We start from the raw sequence: 13,584 nt of genomic DNA, 5'->3' as shown, positions 1-13,584 counted from the left end.
TGAAGAAACTGGGCCTGCTGAAGAAGCAGGAACCGCTAAAGTTCCCCGGTGATGAAAGCTTCCCTCATCCTCCAATCGGATTCCGGGTAACATTCATCGACTTCCTCGTTCGCGGCCTCTCCACTCCTATCCACGAATTTCTTTGTGATCTCTTTTTATTTACGGGATTCAGCTGCACCAGCTGACCCCGAATTCTCTCCTCCACATTCCTATTTTCATCACTCTCTGCGAGTGTTTCCTCGGTATCCATCCTCATTGGGGTCTGTGGAAACGCATTTTCTATCTCCGGCGCAACAACTCTAGGAACTTCATCTACAATGTAGGTGGCATTTGTATCTGTGTAAGTCCCGACGTTGATTATTTTGACGTTAAATTCCACGACTCCGTCCAAGGCTGGCGCAAGAAGTGGCTATACATTCAAGACGAGTCCTCCTCTCCCCAAGAGTATGGTATTGCGCCGTTAGAGGGTGCCGAAGAAATTCTGAGGCGCCGATCTTGGGACATGGAAGCCACTGCCGAGGAAAAGAAGCCACGGAAGCCCTGATGACCCGGATCCATCAGCTCCAAAACACCGACGGAGAGGAACTTTTGGGTGTACAAATTATCGCCTATTTACTTAGGATTCGGGTGCAGCCAATGCATGCTCGCAAAAACCCTCTTTGGATGTACTCAGGAGCAAACGATGTCGACCGCTTGTAAAAGGATCTTTCTGTGAAGGACTTGGAGAGGCTCATCCGATGTTTTACCTCCTTGAGCAAGAAACATGAAGTCCCGTCATCTTGTCGCGTGGAGCCATACAGTGCCATCCATGCTCTCCCTCAAGTGAGTGCTTTTTCTCGAGTCGAGTTCACTATTTTTTTGGCTTCTATTTTGTTTCTCTTGTGTTTATTTTCTTGTGTTTTCCTTGTTTTGCTTCATGTAGGGTCACCAAGTCCTTTCTTCTTTTCCCCCCTTCCTGAAGGTGGAGAGGTAGATAGTCGAGTCGTTGTCACCGACGATTCACAGGAATCATCTCTTCCTGAGAGTGAAACCGCAGGTTCCCAAAGATCCGCGGGTTCCTCCGACAAAGAGATAGAGTCAGGGCAACCCTCTGATTCTGCCCATTCCATCTCTCCTCCTCCTGCCACTTCTCCTGATGGGCGCGGCAAAAGGAAGAGAGACAATGTCGAAGACTCCGGCACGTCGAAACCTGCCGAAGTTATTGCCGAAGAAACTTCTCCGGAAGTTGAAGGTGCCTTCGACCCTTTTGCCTCCGCGGGTGTAGTTAGCTCGTAAGTTTCCATTTTCTTGTCTCTATCTTAGTTTTATTTCAATGCTCTAATGTCTTGCTTTGTCACTATATTATCAGGTCTACTGAACAGGCAGAAGAGGAAGAAACCGCGGCTCATGGAACAGCTCCTACGAGCATTTCCAACACCATGGTTCTTTCCGAAGGAAACCGCATTGCCGCGGAAACTTCACATCCTCCAGAACATAGCCCAAAAGCGTCGACTCCTGTGCCCAGCCCCCGATCTCCTCCAACCAAGAAAGCTAGGACCTGGGCTGGACACACTCAGGAAGTTGTCGCTGGGAGTTCATCGATTCCCTTCCTAGAAGATGTAAGTTCCCCTTTCTCTATTGAACATCTTTTTTGCTTGTCGAGTTTTTCTCCTCCTAACGGTATTTTTCTATATCGTCGAGCTGCGTCCAATCCTTAATGAAGGATCTTATCCACATGGGGTCCCAATTTCTCGGGTTCCGCGATGAAGCTGCCACTTTGAGAGGTAAAGCTTGTACTGCTCTCTGTATGTTTCTTACTTCTGCCAGTGGATTCTCTGTCTTCTAATGACCATTCTTTTTTCTTTTGATATTTTTTGTTTCATAGGCGCTCCGTCGTGCCGAGGAACGTGTTGATGCACTGGACGCCAAGCTAAAACTCAACGAGAAGGCTCGTGAAAAAGCCGAGAACGATGCTGCTGCTGTCGAAGGTCTTCAGCAGAGGTTGCAGGCTGCTGAGGATGCTTTAAGCGACAAGGTGGCTCAGAAGATCGAGCGCGAAAATGCTATAGAGACGCGCCTTGAAACGCAGAACCGCAGATTTACAAGTAACCCGTTACTTCTCTCGCCCTTCTGCTTCTGCTTTTGCCTATTTCTCTGATTTTAGCGAACTCATGGTTCTCTCCAGCAGGACGGATGGGTGAGGAGTATACTCTGTAGGAAGAATCCGATGATCACCTCATCAACACTCTCGAGATTCTCGAGCTAAACTACGACTTGGCGCGCACCAATATCTCGGCTGCACGGGGTGTGCTGAACCGCTTCTTCTCCCACTTCTTCCCCAAGCAGACGCAACCGGATATCTTCTCCGAGCTCGTCTAACGCTTCCAAACGAAGGATGATCCTACCTTGGCCGATCGTCAGGCTAGCCTGAAGATCGTAGTCGAAGGAACAATTGCCTTGGTTGATGCGAGCGGCTAGGAAGTTGATTGGGTGAAGGTTGGCACTCCTGCAGGCATAAACAAGGAGAAGTGGAAGACTTTGGTGAAGGATGACAAGCCTCATTCGAAGAAAATCATTGCTTTCCTTGATCCGAAGTCTACTGCTTCTGCTAGCACTGCGCGGACGGAGGTCAAGTAGACCAACCCGCTTCTTTTTTATTTTCTCTTGTATCTAGTGCCAACTTCTGTTGCTTCCGAAGATTTGTAGGGCTCGCTAGGAGCCATATTTTTTAAGATATTGACTTGTTTATTTATACTGAAGTATGAATGAAAAAGCGCCTTTTTCCGAGTAATTGATGTCGACCTTTCTTTTCTTCCAGTTTATATGCGATAACTATACCGAAGCTGCTGGTCCGTCCAATACTTCACCCGCCATTTCTCATCCTGCGAGAGCTACTGGCGATGTTTTCTTGGATGATTCTTCGTGTGTTAATTCAATGCACCAGGAACTAGCCGATCTTCGACAGCAGTTGCAAGCTATGAAAAAACAGGCTATCACCGTTATGGATCAATCTCGCAGATCATCGGATCGTGAACGGGCTGCTCTTCGGCAAGCACAAGAGGCTCTTGAGTTGAAAGAATTTGTTGCTGCCGATGCTTCTCGGGCTGTTAAGCGTGAGAATTATATGCTTGATCTGATGACTGATGCAAGTCAAGATATCGCGGGTATGTTGTGTTGTAGTCTTCCTCTTCTTTTTACATTACTCGTGTCCCTTCTCAAGCTGTGTTGCTTCTCCTGTGCTACGTGTAGGTTCTTTTCTCGACACTGTCACTGAAGAACAACGTGTGAATTCGCGAGTCAAGGTTCTCCTTGAACTCGCCCAAAAGAATGATATTGACTTCTGGGCGGACGAGAGTCGTACCCGCTAGATTGTTCCGTTCCAGGATTGAGCTGCTCAAGTTCGGGAGTTCCGAGATTTCTTCGGCAGCACTTTGGCCATGGTGTATAACGCTTTGTTTCCTCGGAACCCTCAGCCTGCGAATCAAACTGAGCTTATGAATAAGTTCAGGGATGTGGAGAGTATCCATGACTTCGTGAAGGCTCAGATGGTGGCCGGTCCTAAATTTGCTCTGATCTGGTTGAAGGTCTGCTACTCAAAGTTGGACTTCAGCGGTGTTATCGACGCTTTTTATCGCAAGACATTGAGGAGAAGGATAAACGTTGATAGACACAATGCGGTTTTATCACCTGTCTCCGAGAAAATGATCGATGAACTTCTTCGGTTTGATGCTGCTTTCTTCACGGAATTTCGGTATGATGACTCGACGCAGATTGTAGAGTTGCAGAGTTGCATATATCTTGTAAGTAATGTATATTGTAACTTATTATTGCGAGACTCATGTAAGGTCAGGGCAAAATTTGTTATCTCTTTCTTTTTCAAGCCCCCGAGTGTCCTCGTTGGCGTATCTATGTTTGTTGTCCTTGAGGTTTTTTGTGGAACCAAGGCGAATAATTTTGAGCTATATTTTGAGAGTCGAGTATTTTTTGTGACTTCTTCGGGTACGAGCCCCCGAGCCTTGCTTGCGAGAAAAATGTATGCCATCACTATTTTTATTATATTGCAGCATCGCAAGCCCGCCTCATTAAATACCTTCCAGCCCCACTCGGTGCCCTGAAAGGAAAAGAGTGCGTCTGAAAACTTGCGAGCTCTTCAGTATAATGTATGCTTACATAGTCGATACTATATTGATCTCTAAACGTAGAAACATCATAGCTGCGCCACGTTCCACGGGTTTGGCTCGTCCTTCCCTGTCTTCTTGTCCTTCAGCCTGTATGCTCCTCCTGGAATTACTTCAGTAACTATGTATGGCCCTACCCACGGAGACTCGAATTTTTTGTGGATTTCTTGCTTAAGTCGAAGAACAAGATCGCCAACTTCAAACGACCTGGGCCGCAGTCATCGACTATGATAATTCTTGAGATTTTACTGATACGTGGTTACTCTCGAAAGTACTTCATCCCTTGCTTCGTCGAGTGCATCCACATCATCTTCGAGTGCCTTTCGTGAGGTTTCTTCATCATATTCTGCAACTCTAGGAGAATCATGCTCTATTTCTATCGGGAGTACCGCCTCGGCTCCGTGAACCAAGAAAAACGGAGTTTCTTGGGTTGATGTGTTGGATGTTGTTCGTATGATCCACAATACATTGGGTAACTCCTCTACCCAATTGTGTCGTGCTTTCTCCAGTGGTGTCAGCAATCCCTTCTTGATTCCATTGCAAATAATGTCGTTTGCTTTTTTGACTTGGCCATTGGTTTGCGGGTGCGCCACCAATGCAAACTGTAGTTTGATGCCGGCTTCGTTGCAGTACTCTTTAAATTCTCGGGAGGTGAAATTGTTGCCATTATCCGTAACTATGCTATTAGGGACGCCAAATTGAAAAACTATTCCCTTGACGAAGCTAACCGCTGATGTTGCGTCTACCGATGATACTGGTACTGCTTCAATCCACTCTGTAAATTTGTCGACAGCCACCAGTATATACACGTGTCCTCCGGGCCAAGACTTGTGTAATTTCCCAACCATGTCTAGACCCCATTGCGCGAAAGGCACGCCAATGGTATCGGCATCAATTCTGCTGCTGGTGAGTGAGGTTTCGATGCAAACATCTGACACGCCTCGCAGGTTCGCATGATTTCCTTTGCATCCTCTATTGCTGAGACCCAATAGAATCCTGCTTGAAAAGCTTTGTGTGCTATTGCTCGGCTGCGCGCGTGGTGGCCACATATTCCTCTGTGTATATCCTTCAATATGACTCGCCCTTCCTCAGGTGTGACACACCTCTGCAGTACTCCTGAGATGCTTCGCTTGTATAGTTCTCCCTTGACCACGGTGAAAGTTTTGGATCGTCGAATAACCCGCCTTGCTTCGATGAGATCGTTGGGTATCTCTTTCTTTGTGATGTACGCCAGGTATACTTGCATCCAGGGGAATTGGATCATCATGACCTCTTCTGGTTCCTCCTCATCTTCCGATGTATGTGCCTCTGGAGCTGCTGGAGCCCCCGAGTCTTTCTTGGACTTCTCCTTTTTCTTCGACTGCTTTGGTACCTTCTTCACCTTGGTTGACCTCTCGCTTATTTCCTCCCAAAAGACTCCTGGTGGTATTGGAAGACAGCGAGCTGATGTTTTCCAAATTGTCGGCTTCATCGTTGCTGAGCTTGCTGATGTGGTTGACTTCACAGCCATCAAAGAGTTTTTCGAGTTCATTGTACACCTCCTTGTATGCTATCATACTTTCGTTGACTGCGTCGCACTTGTTCATCACTTGTTGAGCCACCAACTAGGAGTCGCGGAATATTTTTAGGCGGGTAGCACCGCACTCCTTAGCCATCTTCATCCCATGAATTAGAGCCTCATATTCCGCTTCATTATTTGATGCATTGGGAAAGGTCATCCGCAGTATGTATTTCATCTTGTCACCCTGGGGTGAAACCAGTATTACGCCTGCTCCTGCTCCTTCTAGCCTTTTGGACCCGTCGAAATTCATGTGCCAGGTACGCGAGAAGTCTGGGGGTCCAGTGTTTTGCAAGTCCATCCACTCCGCGATGAAGTAAGGCAGAATTTGCGACTTGATCGCCTTTGTTTTTTCATATGTGATGTCCCGAGGGGAAAGCTCGATTCCCCAAAGGGAGACACGTCCTGTAGCTTCTAGACTGTTCAGTATATTTTAAAGGGGAGCCTCGTTGACCACTATTATCGGGTGTGCCGAAAAATAGTGCCTTAGCTTTCTTGCTGACATGAAAACTCCATATGCAGCTTTTGATACTACGGGTAGCGCTGTTTGGATGGTGATAAGACTTCACTAAGGGAATATATTGGCCATTGCACCCCATGAATCTTTCCTTCCTCCTCTCGCTCTACCACGAGGACTGTGCTGACCACCTGAGGTGTGGCCGCGATGTATAACAGGAGAGGTTCCTTATCTTCGGAGCCACCAGTATTGGTGGTGTCGAAATTGTTCGCTTGAGATGCTCGAAAGCTTTTTGTCCGCTTCTTCGTTCCACTCGAATGTTTCTCCTTGCTTGATGAGCGTGTAAAAGGGTAGCGCTTTTTCTCCTATCCTTGCGATGAATCTGCTCAAAGCTGCGACTCGCCTAGTCAGCTGCTGTATTTCCTTGAGCTTAGTTGGTTTCCTCATCGTCACGATGGCTTGTATTTTTTCTGGGTTAGCCTCGATTCCTCTGGCTGATACCAAGTATCCGAGAAGTTCTCCCACAGGAACTCCAAAGGAACATTTCGTCTGGTTCAGCTTCAGGCGGAACTTGTCTAGGTTGTTGAAAGTTTCTCGTAGGTCATCGATGAGAGAGGTCCCTGTCTTTTTTGTGATGATGACATCGCCGATGTATACTTGAACGTTCTTGCCGATCTGCGTGGCGAGACATTTCTGCATCATCGTCTGATATGTTGCTCCTGCGTTTTTCAACCCGAAGGGCGTTGTCCTGTAGCAGAACACGCCGTAAGGGGTTATGAAAGCTGTTTTGACTTCATCTTCTTCTTTTAAGCGGATCTGGTTGTAACCAGAATATGCATCCAGGAAGGATAGACGTTCGCAACCCGCTGTGGAGTCGATAATTTGATCGATCCTCGGGAGGGGAAAGCGATCCTTTGGACAATGTTTATTGAGACACGTGAAGTCGACGCACATGCGAAGGACCTCAGTATTTTTCTTCGGGACCAGCACTGGATTGGCAACCCACGTGGCCTTGGTGTGTAACTCCTTGATGAAACCCGTTTATTTGAGTCGACGGATCTCAGATAGCATAGCTTTGTGGTTTGGCTCAGAAAAATGCCGCAAAGGTTGTCGTATTGGTCTGGCTCTTGGATCCAGATTAAGAGGATGCTCGGCAAGTTCCCTGGTTACTCCTGGCATGTCAGCTGGACACCATGCGAAGATTTCCCAGCGCTCATGGAGGAACTCGATGAGCGCACTTTCCTATGCGCTATCCAAGTTTGTTGCGATGGATGTCGTTTTCTTGGGATCTGTCGGGTGAATCTGTACTTCCTTAGCATTCTTGGAGATGTCGAAAGCTTGCTCTTGCAAGGATCTTCCTCCGTCAGGTAACACGTCGTAATTGGTGGTGAGCTTGGATGCTTCGTCCTTAGCCTGCATTCCGAAGGTTTCGGAGATCCTATGGAAATCCTTGTCGCATTTATCTGCCATCGCGAAGCTTACTTTCACCGTGATTGGGCCCTTGGGTCCAGGGATCCTCCATAATAGGTATGTATAGTGCGGCACAGCCATGAATCTGGCATATCCGGGTCGTCCCAAGAGAGCTCTAGGTACTATGATGGAAAATCTATAACTTCAAACTCCAGCTTCTCCCTTCTGAAATTTTCTAGAGTTCCGAACTATACGTCGAGATTGATTTTTTCCTAAACGATTGTTCGGTTTCTCTGGTGTAATGTCGTGGAAATGCGTGTCTGTTGGTGTCAGGTTTGCCAAAGAAATATTCATCTTCCTCAGTGTATCCGTGTACTTGAGGTTCAGACTGCTTCCTCCGTCGATGAATATGCGCGAGACCTCGAATCCTGCAATCACCACCGGTAAAATCATATCTGATTGCCCTGGTCGTGGAACTTGAGGCGGATGGTCCGCTTGAGTGAATGTTATGTCCTGATCCAACCAATTAAGGTACTCGATGGTTGGTGGAGGCATCTTCTCTGCCATGTATACTTGTCGCCAAATTAACTTCTGAGCTCTGTTTGAGGGTCTACCTTTCTGAATCATCGACACCACTCCCGTTGTGTCGATGTACTCAACATTGCCACCCGGAGGTGCCGCCAGTTGCAACTGATGCTGATTTGCATTGGTAATCGCGGGTGGTGGTGGCAGGTGAATTTCGCACCTTGGCCCCTGCACATACCCTCTGTTTGCCACTTGTGTATTGGCTCTCTCCGCATACCTACGCAAATCTTGGAAAGTTCGACAGTCCTTCTGAAGTTGGCCTGAGTGTCTTTTTCCCTCACTGTCATGGAAAAAGTGCATCTGACACGGTCCATTCAGAAGATCTTCGGGTGATATATTTTGCGGCCTCGGAAACCGTGGTCGATTATTTTGTCTGCTAGAGCCTGGCGCATCTCTATGATCATTGCGCTGATCATTGCCTCTCTGATAGTCATCTCGATGATTTCCTCTGCTATTTCCTCGGAAGCCAGCCGCCACTTGGCTGGGACCGTCATTATCTGAGAAGTGGCGATAACGCCGTCTATTTTGATTGTTGTTTCTGTTGTGATCCTCTTCGGTTGATCTATGTCGTTTATTTTGAACAACGTCTTCATTCGCCATCCACCCAGATGTTCACTATCTCCATGATTTCTTCTATTGTCCTCGGGTTGGATCTTCCCAAGTCCTCGATTAAATCTCTTCTTCGGATCCCTGCGACAAATGCATCAATTGCTCGTTCATCGGATACGTTTTCTACCAAGTTTTTTATGATGCTCCATCGCTGGATGTATGCCCTCGTTGACTCGTCATACTTCTGCTTGCAAGCCCTCAGCTGTTCTATTGATGCAGGTTTCTTGCATGTAGAACGGAAACTTTTGACGAACATGTCCTCAAAAGTCTCCCAGCTGTCGATAGATCCTCCTGGTAACTTATTCATCCAAGATCTTGCGGCTCCACTAAGGTGAACCTGGATGCTCTGCATGGCTGTCGCTCTAGTCCCGCCCATCAGCTTTACTGTTTCCAGGTAGTCGACCAACTAGTCCTCTGGATCTTGCAATCCGTCGAACTTTTTCTAATTATCGGGTAGCTTAAAGCCAGAGGGAACTCGAGTTTTGCGAACCCATCGGGTAAAGCAAGGGAGTCCACACATGTCTTCTTCGCTAACTTCTGGCGAGTACCGACGCTCTCTTCTACTTTCGCGCTCCCTCTCCTGCCGTGCTCTGTCGACTCATGCTTGTGCCACTGTGTTTCTTGCGATGCCATCTCGTGGAGGGTCTCGCGCCGCTGTAGTTGGTCGAGGACTATTTTGCCTTGGAGCACTCTCGGGTTTCGGTGTACTTTCCCCTTGTATTGCTATCCCCATGATTCCAACTCCTGCCATGGCCATGTTATACAACGCTTCCCTAGGATCTCCCGCCGGTGGCTTGGATGCTAACATGAAAGCATGTGTCACCAGATATCCTGCTTCCGGTGTTTTTGGGATGATGTGTCCCCTTGTATCTATGGACATGAAGGACATGTCGAGGTTTTGGATCAGGTTCTCCCTTTCATGCTCAGGCGCGTTTGCCAACCGAGATCTTCCTCTTGCACGGGCGTCCCTCTGACTATTTCCCGACGTTCCTGATTGTCGGCTCAGATCTGCGCTACGCGCACTTGACGCAAAAGCTGGAGCTTTCCTTGCTTCAAGTACTCTTCTCTATTTCTTTAACTCTCATCCGACGCGGGCAAGTTTATATTGGTATGCTTGCAATACTTCTAGTGCAACCGTGGTGGTCATCGGCTCCGCGCCGTCCATAGCCCTCTGAGCTCCGTCCCAAGCTGCTTGCGACAACTGTACCTTCTCTCGCGGTGTGGGGCCGACGTATTTGGGGCATGTTCCTCGCATGAGATTTGCAGGGTGGATGTACGGGTTGCCCAAATCATAGAAATCTTCTGACGCTTCATCCTCTGGTCGGCTTGATTCCCCGATTACGTAGACTTGGTGGTATATTGCAGCTGCGTTTTCATCTTCAGGATCGGTGATACCGTCGTATCGATCGGCGAAGACCTCCCGAATAGAAGTAGATCTGTCGATGAAGTCGAAGTTGACGATGCTTTCTGAGTCGCTGCTCAGATCGGAGTCCGTGAAAGACCCGAAAGACATGCTGCCAAGCAGATCGGCGAGTTCTCCGCCGGCGGCGGGCTTGATGAAGCTTGGCGGAGAAGCCTCCTCGTCGCCTGACTCGATTGATGATGATGATGATCCTGAGACATCGGAATCGTCCGCTAACGGTCCCGAAAAAATTGGTGCCGCGAGGCGATGCGACCTTCTTTCCTGACGCGGAAGTGGAAACTCCCGAATGTCATCTCCATCGACTCCTCCAGATTGGCATATGCATCCAAACGGGCGGGAGGGTGAGGAACAAAATCGACGAGATCAGGTTTGGCCTGTTTACCTCTGTCTATCACGTTGCTTGCTGTCGACGATGTTGACGATGTTAATGATGCCATCGAGATCACCTCCTTGACGCCTCTAATTCCCATAGACGGCGCCAATTGACAAGGGATTAACTTGTCAATGCCTACAGATTGTAGACTTGGGTTTTCGTAGAAAGTAGAGGGCAAGTAGATCTCGAAGGTTCAGCCGAAAAAGGTGCTCGACTATGAAAAACTAGGGTTTATGTTGACAATGATTCGATCCTTTCTTTCTCCCTCGGCTCCCTTTATATAGGAGGTGGAGCCGAGGCTTTCGTATCATACAAGTTACAAAGTCCGGGAGACTATTTGAGTCCTTCCCGTATTGATACAAGACTCTTTATTCCTAATCTATCTCTATTTTCCATACCGATGCTTATTGGGCTTCCGAGCTACACAAACTTCGGGTCATGGGCCTTCAGCCATCCTCGGGTACCTCATTCGGCAGGCCCATTGGGGATACCTATGTCAGTCGTAGTCCGTAAAATTTCGAAAATGCCTCCTATTTTGGTTGTTGTTCCTGTTGCGATCTTCTTCAGGTGACCTTTGCCTCTTATTGTGGAGAGCATCCTCTTTGTCGGCCAAGCGATTCGCTATTTCCATGAGTTCTAATATTGTTCTTGGGTTGGATCTCCCCAACTCTTCGATTAGGTCCCTCCTTCGTATCTGACATAGGCATCCCCAATGGGCCTGCCGAAGATGGTACCCGGGGTTTACTGAAGGCCCACGACCCGAAGTTTTTGAAGCCCGGAAGCCCAATTAAGAGAAAGTTTGGAAAGATAGAGTTGTATTAGGAATACTTGACTTTTAACTATTACGGGACGAACTCAAAGAGTCTCCCGGACTTTGTAACTTGTACATCACGAAACCCTCGGCTCCACCTCCTATATAAGGGGGAGTCGAGGGAGAAAGAGGGGATCGATTTCATGGTCAACACAACCCTAGTTTTCTAGCAGTCGAGTACTTTTCCGGCTGAACCCTCGAGATCTACTTGCCCTCTACTTCCTGCGAAAACCCTAGTCTACAATCTGTAGGCATTGGCAAGTCGATACCTTGTCAGTATCCCAGCTACGAATGCATCGATTGCTCTTTCATCGGACACGTGCTCAACCGAGTTTTTGATGATGCTTCGCCGCTGGATGTATGCTCTCACTGATTCATTCGACTTATGCTTGCAAGTCCTTAGCTTCTCTATTGATGCTGGTTTTTTGCAAGTGGAGCTAAACTTCCTCACGAACAAGTCCTCAAACGTTTCCCAACTATCTATGGACCCTTCTCGCAACTTCTTCATCCATGATATTGCGGATCCGCTGAGGTGGACCTAGATACTTTGCATAGCTGTTGTTCATGTTCCACCCATCAACTTTACTGTCTCCAGATAATCGACTAGCCAATCTTCTAGATCTTGCAACCCGTCGAAATTTTTATAGTTTTCAGGTAACTTGAAGCTGGTGGGCACTCGAGTTTTGTGAACCCTTCGGGTAAATCAAGGGAGTCCACACAAGTATTCGTCGCTATCTTCTGGTGTACGTCGATGTTCATGTTTTTTAGTTTCACGATCCCTTTCCTCGCGTGCTATGTCGACTCGAGCTTGAGCTACTGCGTTTCTTGCGTCGCCTTCTCTTGGGGCCTCTCGTGCTACCACCATAGTGTGTCGAGGACTATTTTGCCTTGGACTATTTCTGTGTGGAGCACCTTCAGGTTGTGGTGCAATTTATCTTCCTGCTATTGCTGCCCCCATAACACCGACTCCTGCCATTGCCATCTGGTACAATGATGATCGAGGATCCCCTGGCTGCGGTTTGGATGCCATTATGAAAGCATGTGCCGCCATATACCCTGCCTCTGGAGTTTTTTGTTTTATGTTTCCTCTCGTGTCTATTTACATGAAAGACATGTCGAGATTTTGGATTAGGTTGTCCCATTCTCCTTCAGGTATACCTGCCAATCTCGACCTTTCTCTTCCCCGATGGCCTCCATCATTGTTTGTCGAACTTCCTGAATGTCGGCTCAGGTTGTTTCTGCACTCGCTGGACGCATCTGCTGCAGCTTTTCTTGCATCAAGTGTTTGCCGAAGTTTTTCTAACTCGCGTCTGGGGCGAGCGATTTTATATTGATACGCCTGAAGTGCTGCCGGTGAAACTTGCGTGGTCATCGGCTCCGTGCAGTCCATAGCCCTTGTCCCTCTTTCCCATGCTTCCTGCGGTAGGCTCACTTTTTCTCGTGGTTCAGGTCCGATGTATTTTCTTCCTGTTCCGCGTGTAAGATCTGCGGGATCGATGTAAGGGTTGCCCAATTCATAGAAAGACTCAGATTCCTCATCAGCTTCACGATTTTCTCCCATGATGACGCAGATTTCATGTGTTGCACTTCCTTCGAACTCAGGGCAGGTGACACCGTCAGAGGGATTGGTGAAGACCTTGCTGCCGATAGATCCTTGAGTGCCCCGCCGTGGGCAGGCTCGCCTGATTCAATAGATGTTGCCGATGATTCTGAGAGGTTGGATTTGGCCGCAAACGATCCCAAAATAAATCGATGCTGAAAGATGATGCGATCCTTCCTTCCCGATGAGAAAGCGAAAGCTTCCGAACATCATCTACGTCGAGTTCTCCAGATGGGCATATGCATGCACACAAGTAGGGTCGTGAGGAACAAAATCGACGAGATCGGGTTGCACTCGTTTACCTCCCTCCATGATGTTGCTTGCTGCTGATCATGATGTTGATGATGCCATCGAGATCAGGACCTTGACGCGTCCAATCTCCACAGACGGCGCCAATTGCCAAGGGATTAACTTGTCAATGCCTACGGATTGTAGACTTGGGATTTCGTAAGAAGTAGAGGGCAAGTAGATCTCGAAGGTTCAACCGAACAAGGGTGCTCAGCTCGGCAATACAGTGGCTAGGGTTACAATGATTCGATCATTTCCTCGTCCCTCGGCTTCCCCTTTATATAGGAGGTGAAGCCGAGGCCTTTCCGTGTTG

The sequence above is a fragment of the Lolium rigidum genome, unplaced genomic scaffold (genome assembly GCF_022539505.1).
Source record: "Lolium rigidum isolate FL_2022 unplaced genomic scaffold, APGP_CSIRO_Lrig_0.1 contig_20310_1, whole genome shotgun sequence".
NCBI lineage: Eukaryota > Viridiplantae > Streptophyta > Magnoliopsida > Poales > Poaceae > Lolium > Lolium rigidum.
This window is presented reverse-complemented; position numbering follows the sequence as displayed.